This window comes from Heliangelus exortis, chromosome 5, assembly GCF_036169615.1.
Source record: "Heliangelus exortis chromosome 5, bHelExo1.hap1, whole genome shotgun sequence".
NCBI lineage: Eukaryota > Metazoa > Chordata > Aves > Apodiformes > Trochilidae > Heliangelus > Heliangelus exortis.
The window spans coordinates 36,281,258-36,293,399 of NC_092426.1; the positions used below are offsets into that span (position 1 = coordinate 36,281,258).

The 12,142-nt window shown below is 36.0% G+C and overlaps 1 protein-coding gene across 7 annotated transcripts in view; it reads left to right on the plus strand.

Annotated features, from left to right (window-relative positions):
• The window catches only part of TTBK2 (tau tubulin kinase 2), a 107,663-nt gene that overhangs the window by 53,436 nt on the left and 42,085 nt on the right, over window positions 1–12,142 (plus strand). The gene's annotated exons all lie outside the window — the stretch shown is intronic.

Genomic DNA, 12,142 nt, shown 5'->3' on the forward strand with positions numbered 1-12,142 from the left:
TATTTTAGTGATAGCTGAAGTGATACTAGCATGTTTTTTTCTTGAGACAAAGAATACATGATTCTTTTTGAATGTAAACCTAACTTTATTCAGCCTTCAGTTTACATGTCTCTATTTATATAGTGATAATGGAAAGTCAAGGGGTGAGCTGTGGTACAGAAATAGAAAACCTTGAGGGACAAGATCCAAAAGACATTTACATTCTCAACATCAGCAGTACTTCAGCTAGCTCTTGGGCAGTTGTCATCAATCCTGTTTTAAAGCAAATGTTAAACACAACTGTTCTTTGAGGCACTATTAATTTTAATATAAAGAAAGCAAAACAAAAGAAAAAAGAAGCTACTAATCTTTGCTCTTTAACCTCTAAAAATTGAGATTTTTTTTTTTTTAAATCCATAAATTCAACCATCATGTATTAACACAGGCCTGAGTTTTATCAAGATCTTTTATGTAGGTGGAATTCAAGTTACAAAAGCTGATTTGTATTTGTTTACAAAGAAGATAATATAATATGTATGCAAGCTGAGTTGACAAAGCTAAGGAAAAACACTATTGAAAAATTATCTACCAGAGGGTAGTGTTTAGATAAAACCTTTTTGTCAGAAGCATCTATGTTTTTCTACTCAGTTTGCAGGTGTTTCTGAATGGCAACCTAAGGAGTTATTCAAATTAACAGCCAGTTCCCTGAGTTTGATGATTTGGACTCAGCAGAGCTGAATGAAAGAGAAAATTGCTAATTCTCCAATTTGGTGCTTACTTTGGAATGTGGGCTTCATCTTCCTTGCTAGTGTTAGGAGTTACCTAACTAGTTAGGTACTAGTTAGTCTCCTAACTAGTGGATGAGGCAACTCTGTTATGCCTGTAGAACTGTTGTATTTTTGACAAATAAGGTTTTTTATGTCAAAGAGAGAGTTACCCTATGATTGCTTCCTCCTTCCTTCTCTTTCTGCTACGTTTCCCAGTGACTAGATTTTAGGTCATGCTTCAGTTCTTATTTAAAAAAAATTAAAGAGCTTCAGCAAAGTCCTCACCCTCATAGCTTTGTTTAGCATGACCTTAATTTCACGTGGCTAAACTTTCCTGAATTTATTTGAACTAAGAAGAAAAAAAAAAAAAATCCATTAATATAGCATACGTTGAGAAGGTTTACAATATTTTAGATCAAACTTTCTAGATTTTTTTTTTTTCCACCTGGAAATGCAAAATTTTAAACCTTATCAAGCTGGGAAGTCCTGATTTTAGAACAACTAAGAAATGTCACACTGCTCTGCTAAAGGAGTAAAAAAATTCTTGCTTTAAACAATAACAAAAGTGTTCAAATCCAAAGGAGAGAGGGGGTCTACCAAAATTTTCTGGGGGTTACTCTCACACTGGTTACTGGTGACCTGGCAGTAACAAAATTGTCTCTGACTCCTGCTAGAAGGAGCAGAAGGCACAGCAACTGCTCTGCAGTCTGACCCCTAAAAAAATGCAGTGAAAGCAGCTGTGAATGCACGTGGGTTTAGTTCTTTTTATTGCCTAGGGAAGCAGTTGCAAATGTGTTCACATCAAACAATGGACATGTTACTCTGTTCAGGTGCTTGTGTGAAAAATCAGCTTAGTACTGCTCACCTTTCTTCAGTTTTCTTATGTTCTGAGGATTTTCCAGCAATTATATATACATATATAAATTTATCTTCAGGTTTCACTTCAGGATGATGGGTAGTGTCCTGGAAATATATTTTAAGAAGCTGAATTCTTTAAAAAACAAAACCTAACAAACCCTCAAAACCCAACAGAACAAACCCCTGCAGGGAGTGCTGCACAGAAGTGTTTTGGTAAATATCAAAGCAGAGTATTAAATACTTTTTGAAAGCTCAGGAAGTCTACTGTTCTTCAATTAATTACAAGGATAGAAGATATAAATTTCTTATAAATTCTCTTTTTTTTGTTTGTTTTTCACTTACTGAAAATTTGGGAATCGTTATGCATTTGTGTTTCCATATTTTAATAATCTGGGTGTCTTGCTGAGGAGGATTAGAGAATACTTCCATTTTATTCTACTTTCCCTCCTGTCATCTTGGCAGATGAATTGCAGATTGGCAGATGAATTTCTGTGTTTAAAAGAGAAAATAGCTTTATGCTGTTGAAAGAGTGGAAGCTATATGCAGTAAATGCTTTTTATGATGAGAAGAGGAAAAAAAAAAAAAGAGAGAGAACTTTGAGCAAAAAAGGAGTATTGCTGAAGCTAAACAGTTGTAAAAAGAAAAATCAGGGCAAATGTTTTGTTGACTCTGAATGCAATTTGGCTCCACAGACTGCTTCAAGATGAGTTGCAAAACATGCTTCTCAAGCTCCTTTTCAAGTAAATGATGTTACAGCCTTATCTGCAAACACTGCTATTACTACAGGAGTAAAGTCTCAGAAGTGTTCCACAGATAGTACTAAAACTGGTGCAGTTTTCTTCATTTGCCTCTGTGCCTCTGATTTAGATCTTGAGTCAGTAACTCCTCCTGAATAATACCTTGACTGCATGGATTTATTATAAATAAGTGGATACATACTGGAAGTTGATCAAGGATAGTTACTGAATATTGCATTTGGATTAAAATTTGGATTAAATTGAGATCACCTGTTAAATTTAAATGATTGCCAGCACTTTGACCCACTCCAGAAAATTATGGAATTTATCAGGTTTTGGGTTTATTTGCCGAGCAGGAAGAAACAGTGTATCTTCAGCAGTTCCTTGATACATTCTTTGCTTTGGGTGACAGGGATTAAAAAAAAATCCAAGGACAACTAGGACCTGTTTTATGAGCACAGTATTAAATGGCAGTGGATTATATGAAAAAAGTTCCAGGGAGCTGTTTCAGTTCATCGTGCTGAACTGAAGTATATAATAAATTAAGCATTAAGCATATTAAGCATATAATATGCTTAATTATTAAGCATATAATAAATAATTGGCTAAAATATGTACCTGTTCTAAAAAGACCTCTGTAAGCCAGGTGCTGCAGGGTAATATTCCATGTAATTCTGTTAAGTGTTCTGTTCAGTGGTTGTTTCATTCTGTTGAGAAGTATTTTTTGGTTGGGATTTACCTTCTAGTATCATTTCTCAGCAATGTTCTCTCTCAATTCCTAACAGGACATTAGAGGGATGTGATAAATGGAGGATTCCATGTTTGTGCCTAAACAAGTAAAACTGTATTTATTTTTCTTCTTGAAAGCTTCTCACCTTCCTCAGCAACATTTCCTGTCTTGCATTTAACATATATTGCCACTTAAACTTGCAATATAATTTTTGAGCTCTTCTTCTTCGTTTCATTTTTGCCTTCAGGTTGTCACTAAATCACATTATTTTCTCACTGAAACTTAGAAAACTTCTCCAAGATTTATCTGCATGCCTTCTCTCTTCTGACTACATTTTCATCATTCCTTTGATTATTCCTTATCAGGAACTCCTCTTGTGAGTAGATTTTACTGGCATCACCTCTCCCTAATAATTGCACTGCTGTGTTGTGATGAATGTGTCAAGGAAGTGTTTCTGCAGTTGTAAGTGCTATGGTACTATACATAATACATTGCAAGAAGAAATCTGAACCCTAAGATAATCATATTTTATCCTTTCATCCTTTTTCAACCTGTTGCTGAAAAACCCAAGACCTTTAATAGTTCAGGATGCATTCCCAAGCTTAGCATTGAGGCACTCTGTGACATGGAGCAAAGAGCTACGTAGCTGTTCAAGCAGGGCACAAGAAGCACTCAAGACCCTTCCCATCCTCCTCTTTACTATCAGAGAAAGATTGAAATTATGGGAGGGATGACAGAGGAAGCTAAATGTGTGTTAAGAGGTTCCTATCTGTATAATAGTCCTCTGGGGCTTTTACACAGATGTACTGTAGAGCAGACTTTTGTAAGTTGACTGTCTAAGTGAACACACAATTTTCTTGTAACATAATTTTTTGGGAGCAAGGAAGAGACAAAAATTATTTTTCTTCCTCAACATATGCATGAAATCTATGCATGATGAGCTGGACACCTTAGTGCTGAGATGGTGAAATTTGGCATGACAAGTTTCCAGGATGAAACGTCAGTCCTATGATTGGAATTATTTTTATTAATTTCTTCATCATTTGTCTAACAAAGACAGAAATGAATGGGAAAGCACTAACATTAAATGGCTGTGTAACTTGCAGTGTCTCCTTCCTCTCAAATTCTTTCATTTTATCTTTACCAAATCACTTTGAGTTCCACTTAACTCTTCAGATTTTCCCTTATTCCTTCCCAGGTCTGTGATGACATTTCATGAAATAATGGAGAGGTATGGAGCACGTGAGCTATCAGAGTGCCAGGGAAAAACAGGAGGAGGAAAGGGAACTGGTGGCTGAGAATTAATATTAGGTACCTGCCCTCTCTAATGCAGAAGTAAAGATGGAAGGTGCTGAAACAAAGACCAAGGAACTTTTGATAATAACCTGAAAGACATCACCCTCAGTTCAAGAAGGACAGGGAAGTGCTTGAAAGAGTCCAGCGCAGAGCTACTGAGATGATTAAGGGAGTGGAACATCTCCCTTATGAGGAAAGGCTGAGGGAGCTGGGTCTCTTTAGTTTGGAGAAAAGGAGACTGAGGGGTGACCTCATCAATGTTTTCAAATATGTAAGGGGTGAGTGTCAGGGAGATGGAGTTAGGCTTTTCTCAGTGGTGACCAGTGATAGGACAAGGGGTAATGGGTGTAAATTGGAGCACAGGAGGTTCAAGTTGAATATCAGAAAAAATTTTTTTACTGTAAGGGTGACAGAGCCCTGGAACAGGCTGCCCAGGGGGGTTGTGGAGTCTCCTTCACTGGAGACATTCAAAACCCCCCTGGACACGTTCCTAGGCGATGTACTCTAGGGGGCCCTGCTCTGGCAGGGGGGGTTGGACTAGATGATCTTTCGAGGTCCCTTCCAACCCCTAGGATTCTATGATTCTATGATTCTATGAAATGTCCCAATGAACTTTAAATCTGGAAGTTGTTCAGATGTATCAGTGTGAAGCTTTGTGTGGGGCTGTCCAGGTTGGGGAGATGAAGATGCTCTGCCAGTAGTGTCTAGAGAATTGCACTGGCTCAGCTGCTTCCTGAAATTGGTTCTAGAAATATTTGTTCTAATCTATATGAAGGGAGGAAAAAGACAGGGTGGGGAAGTGGAGTGTGGTGCCACAAAGCTGAATTATGTTGAGTTTTTCACTGTTAGCAGCTCACCGAGAAGTTTGAAATGGTGGAATAAGTTGGCAAGTTGCAGTGTTAGCTTCAACCATGGGACAGGTCTCTTAATCAGGTATTTTGATATCAGCATCCTCACTGCCACCTCTCTGCTTCCCTTCAGCACTTCTTGGGAAAATTCAAGAGCTGAGACTGTAAAACATTAAAAATAAGTAATATTTTTTATTACTTCACTCTGTATAAATCAGCAGAAAGGCATGAAATGAAGTAGAAAATACTCAGCAAACACAAATATTAAAAAACTTTAATGTGTAAGTCTTTAATTTATTTCAATAATGTCACAGTGATTGTGTGTTTTTATAGCAATTAACAAAATCAGTTCAGCTATTATGGCACAAAAAAAGGAAAGAAGGAGCAATAGAAATGTAAATGATATAATTCAGCTGCCAAATAGAATGCAGTAAGCTCCTGAAAATGGAGTTGGAAACTATTTACAGTATGTTCTTTATTTCTAAAAGAAATATTTTTATTAATAAATAATGATTCAAAAATAGTGTTGAGAGGACCAGGGTAATTTTTTGCAAACTTAGCCATCACTTTCTGTCATAGACCACTTCAGCCTTGCCATGTCAATAAAATTAAATTTTGTGCATTTGCTACTGTAAAACAAAGAAAATGTCTAAACAACAAATTTTAAAACTGTGTTCAACTTTTTTTTCCAGTAAATCTGCATCAATCAGGCTACATAACATATTTTTGGAAACAGATGTAGTTTGCAAGATTTCTTTCTAAATTCTGAGCTAGCCATTTGATAGTTGATAGCTTTTTTTAAAAAAATTAATTACTTTATAGAAAAAACCCTTTTTTTTCTGTGAATGGAGTTCTGTTGAAAAGTCTAAGATTAATTATTACAGTTTTAAATTTTCTTCATAACTTTCAGTTCTTTAGCAAAGGAATTCTTATATAATATCAGAGTCATTTAATGCAAGACATAAACATAAAGCCTCATTCTTAACATACATACTTATTACTTTTTTCCCAAATTTTTTTGCTTTCTTTTCTTAAATCCTAGGGGAAATTGAAGACTATTTAGATTTTTATATCAAAATATCCTACTTGGAAATGGTTATTTGCTGGAGAGACTAAAACCCTCTGTTTTATTGGTTATATAAGCAGGAATCTGAGTTGGAAGAATTATGGCATTAGTTATTTGAGGCTTCATTTCTGAAGCTGTGATAGCTTTATAGGGAAGTCAAGGGTGTTAGTTTGGAGAAGTTTGTGCAGACATTATTTGTAAAAAAAGTAGTAAAATAATTATTAAATTGCTAGGTTTTAGAGGTTTTTCAAGTGATGTTTAGCTGTGATAAACTCCCCAGTGGAACAGTACATTTGTCTGCCATAACCTCCTTCAAGGACCCAGAGGAAGATGATTTAAGGCACAGTTTTATAATGTATTTATGTAGCATTTTCAGCATCCACTAAACATGATCCTTGCAAGTTTGGTTCTATTATTGGCATAGAACAAAGGAAGGAAATCAGTGTTATGGAGACAGACAGCTGGTGTCTGGTGTGTGATAGTACAAGGTGAAGAAAACAGCAAATGAGTTCATGTAAAAGGTGAAAAAAGAGCATTATGAATTGACCTAAAAGGTGACACAAGTGGAATGGATATATGAATATATATGTGTGTGACATCTCTATGGAATATTCTTGCAATAGTTAAATGAAATTAAAAACTTAAGAAAATTAGGTATGCTTAATTAATTATTTGAGAGGAAGATTGTTTGTGACCTGGTTTTTGGGGGTTGGGTTGAAAAGTTTTAAAAATTCACAACCTATTAAGATCCTGTCTGAAGGGACAGGTTGAGAAATAGCTAAAATATGAAAAAGATTTAATTCTCATGATACAATACTTTGTAATTTTTGGAGTATATTGGGATTTCTTTATCTTTCCTGTGGTGTGCAGAATGCTGGTGTCGTATCCAAACAATCACTGAATGATTTAATGTAGGAATTCTGGTGTGCAGTGCAGCTCTTCTATATTCTAATACACCACTTCCTTTATTTTGTATAGAACTGATAGATGCTCAGGGGAATGGGATGTAGCAGTCCTTAAAAATGAGAGAAATAATTTTTCCACTGAGATTTGATATTATCTTTTAAAAAAAATGAAATTTTTCTATGAGTGAGGAATCTTGCTGCTTTCTTCTGGTGTTGTGTGGTGCTGCCTGATTACCTCCCAGTTTCTTGGTATCTTCAGCTTCATTCTGCATCCTACCTTTCTAACCAGTACATAGTTACAGTTTCAAGATTAGGTTTGTGTTTTTACTTGCTGTCTAAAATGAATGCTGATTGACCAACTGATTGGTGTCTCTTAAGATGGATGTGGATTTTAATTGAATTTCAACTGTCTGCCTCTGTGTCAAGTTACTAATTTGCGTTCTGTCTTTAATCACCAATTTTCCTTAAGCTTTCAGGAACTGTCTTTGACAGTCTTATTTGAAATTAAAAGCTATTATAAAGGAAAGACAGATGAGTTGGTCCTCTAAAATTTGTTTCCAAGCAAAAATAGAACCAAACCAAAATCAAACTTTAGCTTAGGAAGAATTAGAAACTATGGAGAAAGTTCTCTGCTAAGTTATAAAGAATTACTTTGAATACTTTAAAAGACAAGAAGGAAAGCATGTTATTTTATGTACCTTAGCTTTCTTGAGACCTTTTGCTTCTTAGTTGGAAATAAGTCTGCCACTGGAGTAAGTGTACTGCTGGATTGATGCAACTCTCTAATGTGTGGTACTATAATACTAAATATGACACGCACAAAACAAAAATTAAAGTACTGATTCTCAGTCTGCTAAGAGCACAGGACTTCCCACAATGCAGAACAACTGAAAATTTTTACTTATAGAGATAGGTAAAACAACATTCTGCTGTCTGGGAAAATTCTCTGCTAGCACTTAGGCTGGCTAATGTAGGTTGTCTTCCTCTTACAGTAATCTCTCCTTCAGCTCCTGGTATGGGAGAAGAAGACAGATTGCACAGGGCAAACAAACATACACATGACAGATTTATCTTGTGTGATTTTTTAATTTTTTTTTTTTTTTTTCCACTGCAGTAAGTTCAGGTTGGTGACACTTAGTAGATTTTTACCACCTCCAGCCTACCAGGCTTTTTTTTTCTGCTCATGAGTCAGCTTTGGAACAACTGCCATTTTCAGCAAGTGTATCATGTTTGCTGAGTAAATACTCCAGACTGAAAACTGAGTAGCTCAGGAAATGGTTCACATCTCAAGTCCTCTTGTCTTAGAGATGGTTATGCTCTTTGTAGCACAGGCAGCTGGAGTTAAATTTTCATTTCTCACCATTTGTCTGTTAGAGCCCAAATTAACAAAATGAAGTTGTCCTGTCAAATTGTTAACTCAGCCTCTGCTGGAACTGAGTAGCATAGGATCAGATGGCTGCAATCAGTTTTCAGAAATCACAACTTCTATTTGGGTAGATCTGAGTCCAGATAATGGCTCATGCTGACAACAGGTAGGAAATGGGTCAATAGTTTGGGGTGCATGTACTTGGTTATCAGTCTCTGATGTTTATATTTAGTGATAAAAGTGTGGGTTTGAAGAGCTATTTATACAGTAAAAGAACTGAGATGTATAATATATTGTAATGGCAATTGTATTGCAGCTGCTTGATCTTTTCTTACCCAGGTGATCCCTGAATTTTTTACTTGCTTTACACTGGTGCTAACACATAAAGGGGGAGAGGAATGTGAATTATTGAAGCCTTTTGGCATGAAAAAGGTTCAGAAGAACTGGAACTGTGTATGGTTCCAATCTTGGAAATACAGTCCTGTTGGGTAAAAGAACTGGGCTCCTGACTTTTCAAAGGGAGAAGATAAGAAAGGAGGATTCTGTCTTTAATAAAGGGAAATAGTGGTACTGTAGGTGGCTGCTTCTCTGCTCACCCTGCTGTGCACTTCAGTACTTAGCTTTAAGGGCAGCACCAGGAAGGTTGGGTTCACTGCTTGAGCTGGTTTCTCAATCCAAAACCTAAAGACACTTAAGTATTTTTAGTTATTACCTGACTGATAGGAAGAATCTTGGCATGTGTCAGATAATCAGTTAAAGATTCATTATTGGTTTTGTTTTTTTAAGTTTATTATCTAGTTTCTGTGGCTGCAGTAAAAAGTGAACTTTTTGCTCTGCTTAACATTTCCAACATCACCCAAAGCATTTATCTAGAGATACTGAGCTGAGGAGTGTGATTTGCCTCCTCCACAGCCCCTCCAAAGGAGGAAGAGTTGTAGAGAGGTTTATAAGCATTGTATCTCCCAGGAATCTGCACACTTGTGTGCTTAGTGGAAATGGTTCACTTTTCTAGGAACTCCTGCTTTTCTGCATGTAGTTTGTCTAAGACATTGTCATGTATTTCTAGGGAAAGGCCCCCTCCAAAGAAAACTGATGTTACAGCAAAAAGTACCTTTATGTGTAGAAAAATTCTTTGTAGTCATTAGATCTGTTTCATACGCATATATCTTCAAAAAAATTTATTTTAACTTATATGTGAAGAATTTAGTGATAGTAATGAAATCTGAGACCACTCTGACTTCCAGATAACTGTTTTCTCTAATTATATTAGAGAAAGCCTTTTCATGCAAACTGATCCAAACAAGTTACAGTTCAAAATATGTTTTGTGTCAAATAAGTATGGAGGAACTCTAGACTTAGAAATTATATCCCTATTCTAATAAAGGAACTAAATAATGGGATCTGTATGTCCATTACCACTGATTTAATACCTGAAATTTAAGGCCAAGTTTTGTAGGAATTCATGTTTCTGCAGAAAGTGTGACTCCAGAATCTAAGATCCCTTCCCTAATTTTCATTTTTTTCCTGTGCCAGTTGGAGAGCTGTCAATTTCAAAGGCTTTCTTACTCTCTCTGAAGGAAAACCATGATAACAATAGAAAATGAATGCAAATTAAATAAAGCTATTAAATATGAAAGAGCTGAGGAATGGAATCCACTGATGAGTGGAGCCTTAATGGATCCCTTCAACTGAGACAGCACCTGGATGTGGGGGTTGCTCCCAGCCTGTGAAGAAATGCTCCCTCCCAAATTTCAAGGGAAAAAACAGGAACATGTTGATTTTCACATTTGTCATGGAAAGGAACATGAATGGGATCTATTTTAATTAAGGGTGTCAGTGGCATTCACAGAGGGATTCAAATGTTGGATTCACTGTCTCTTTGAGTACAAATGCCTGTTACAGCTGTATTGCTTAAAAAATGCCATAGATACTATTGGTTGTCCTAATAGAAAATGGACCTAATGAAATGAAAATGAAAAAATGGACCTAATAAACTTTTTTTCCTCAACAAGGAAATCTACTTTGCTATAAGGAAGCTCAGTTGCTTCCCCCCCGCCACAAGCTGGTTGCTCAGGAAAAAAATGGAAGTTTCTAAAAGCAAATTAATGTGATCAGTAATAGCAGGGGGAAGTTTACTTAATAAAAAAATGCTGTTATTGCCTGTAATATTTCTCTCTTACTGCATGAGGTTTATGAGATGCATAAAGAACACTGGAGTAATTTAAGGAGTTTTGCAAATGCTCAAAAGTCTGCATTGGGTAAACTTGATTTGAGCTACTAGAGCCATGTTAGTGAGAAGATAAAATTAATTTATTGGTGTTGTGTGGCATTGTAACAACACTTCTACTGACCAGGTGCATTACTAAGAAGTATTTAATTTTGTCCTGATACATAGCAGAGTTACATGAACTCTAAAGTCAGATTTATACAAACTACACACTAAGGTAAAAGATTGTGAAAGGTTTTAGGTATCCTTGCTGAGGTAAAGAATTGTCTAAGGATGGCAGTGACTTTAACAAGCAAAAGAAACTGAGTTACAAAGGAAATTCCTCATACAGACTTTTTAGCATTCAGACCAGAGGGTGAAGGCAGAAACCATTTGGTTTTATCTTCTGAAACTTTATGCTCTCAAGAATTACTGAATTTTTACTGAATTTCTATTTCCAAGTGTTCTAAAGTTAAGCTCTTGTTCTGGCCTTTCTGAAGAAGTGCTATTCATCAAACTGCATCTTTTTTTAGAAATATACCTGTATATTTGTTACCTTGGCACTGATGCTGTATTATTCTTACTTGGATGGTTTGCCAGTTCCCAGAACTGCTAAGAAGGAGACTAGAAGGAGACTTTTTTTTTTTTTTTTTTTTTTCCCTTTCTTGAAATGTAGCAGTTCCAAAGTGTTTTGAGCTAATTTTATTGCTCAAAATTAATGTGGAATTTCTGCAACTACAGTGTTATGCTTCATTTCAGGGTAATGTTTAGTATATATAAGTAATATACCTTAAATAAGGTATACTTGAAGATACAGCAACTGAATTGCCTGACCTGCCTGAACACAGAATGTGTCCCAAGCATTTTGTGGTGATGAGCAAAACCCAAGATTAGTGGAATATTGTCTGAGAAGCTGTTCATGAACATCCTGGAAAATATTCTCCACTGGTTCAGCTGTAACTGTTCCACTCCAGCATCTACTGATTATATGATTCATTTTATTTAAAGATGTTGCTGCATAATCTTGCTGGATTTAATTGGCAGGCTCACTGACAGTAATGGCAGTTCCTGATCTACTTAAATGATAGCCCTCAGTGTAGCATCTCTTGGTGGATAAGAGGAAGTTACACCCATCTATATTTAGGTGGAAGGAGTCTGAAGGATTTTATCTTAAAAGGACAGTAGTTTTGTGTTGTGGTTGCCTTTGTATATATATCAAACCAAATGTTTAAATGTATCATGCAAAATTTTTTTTAAGTCTTAAGAATTGTCAGGAGTCAGGGGCAGGCACCAATAGCAATTGGGGCACCAATACCCATTTCAGTACAAGTCAGAGGAGAGAAAGATAATTTAGGTTTCTCACACTCAGTGTTAGAGGAAAACA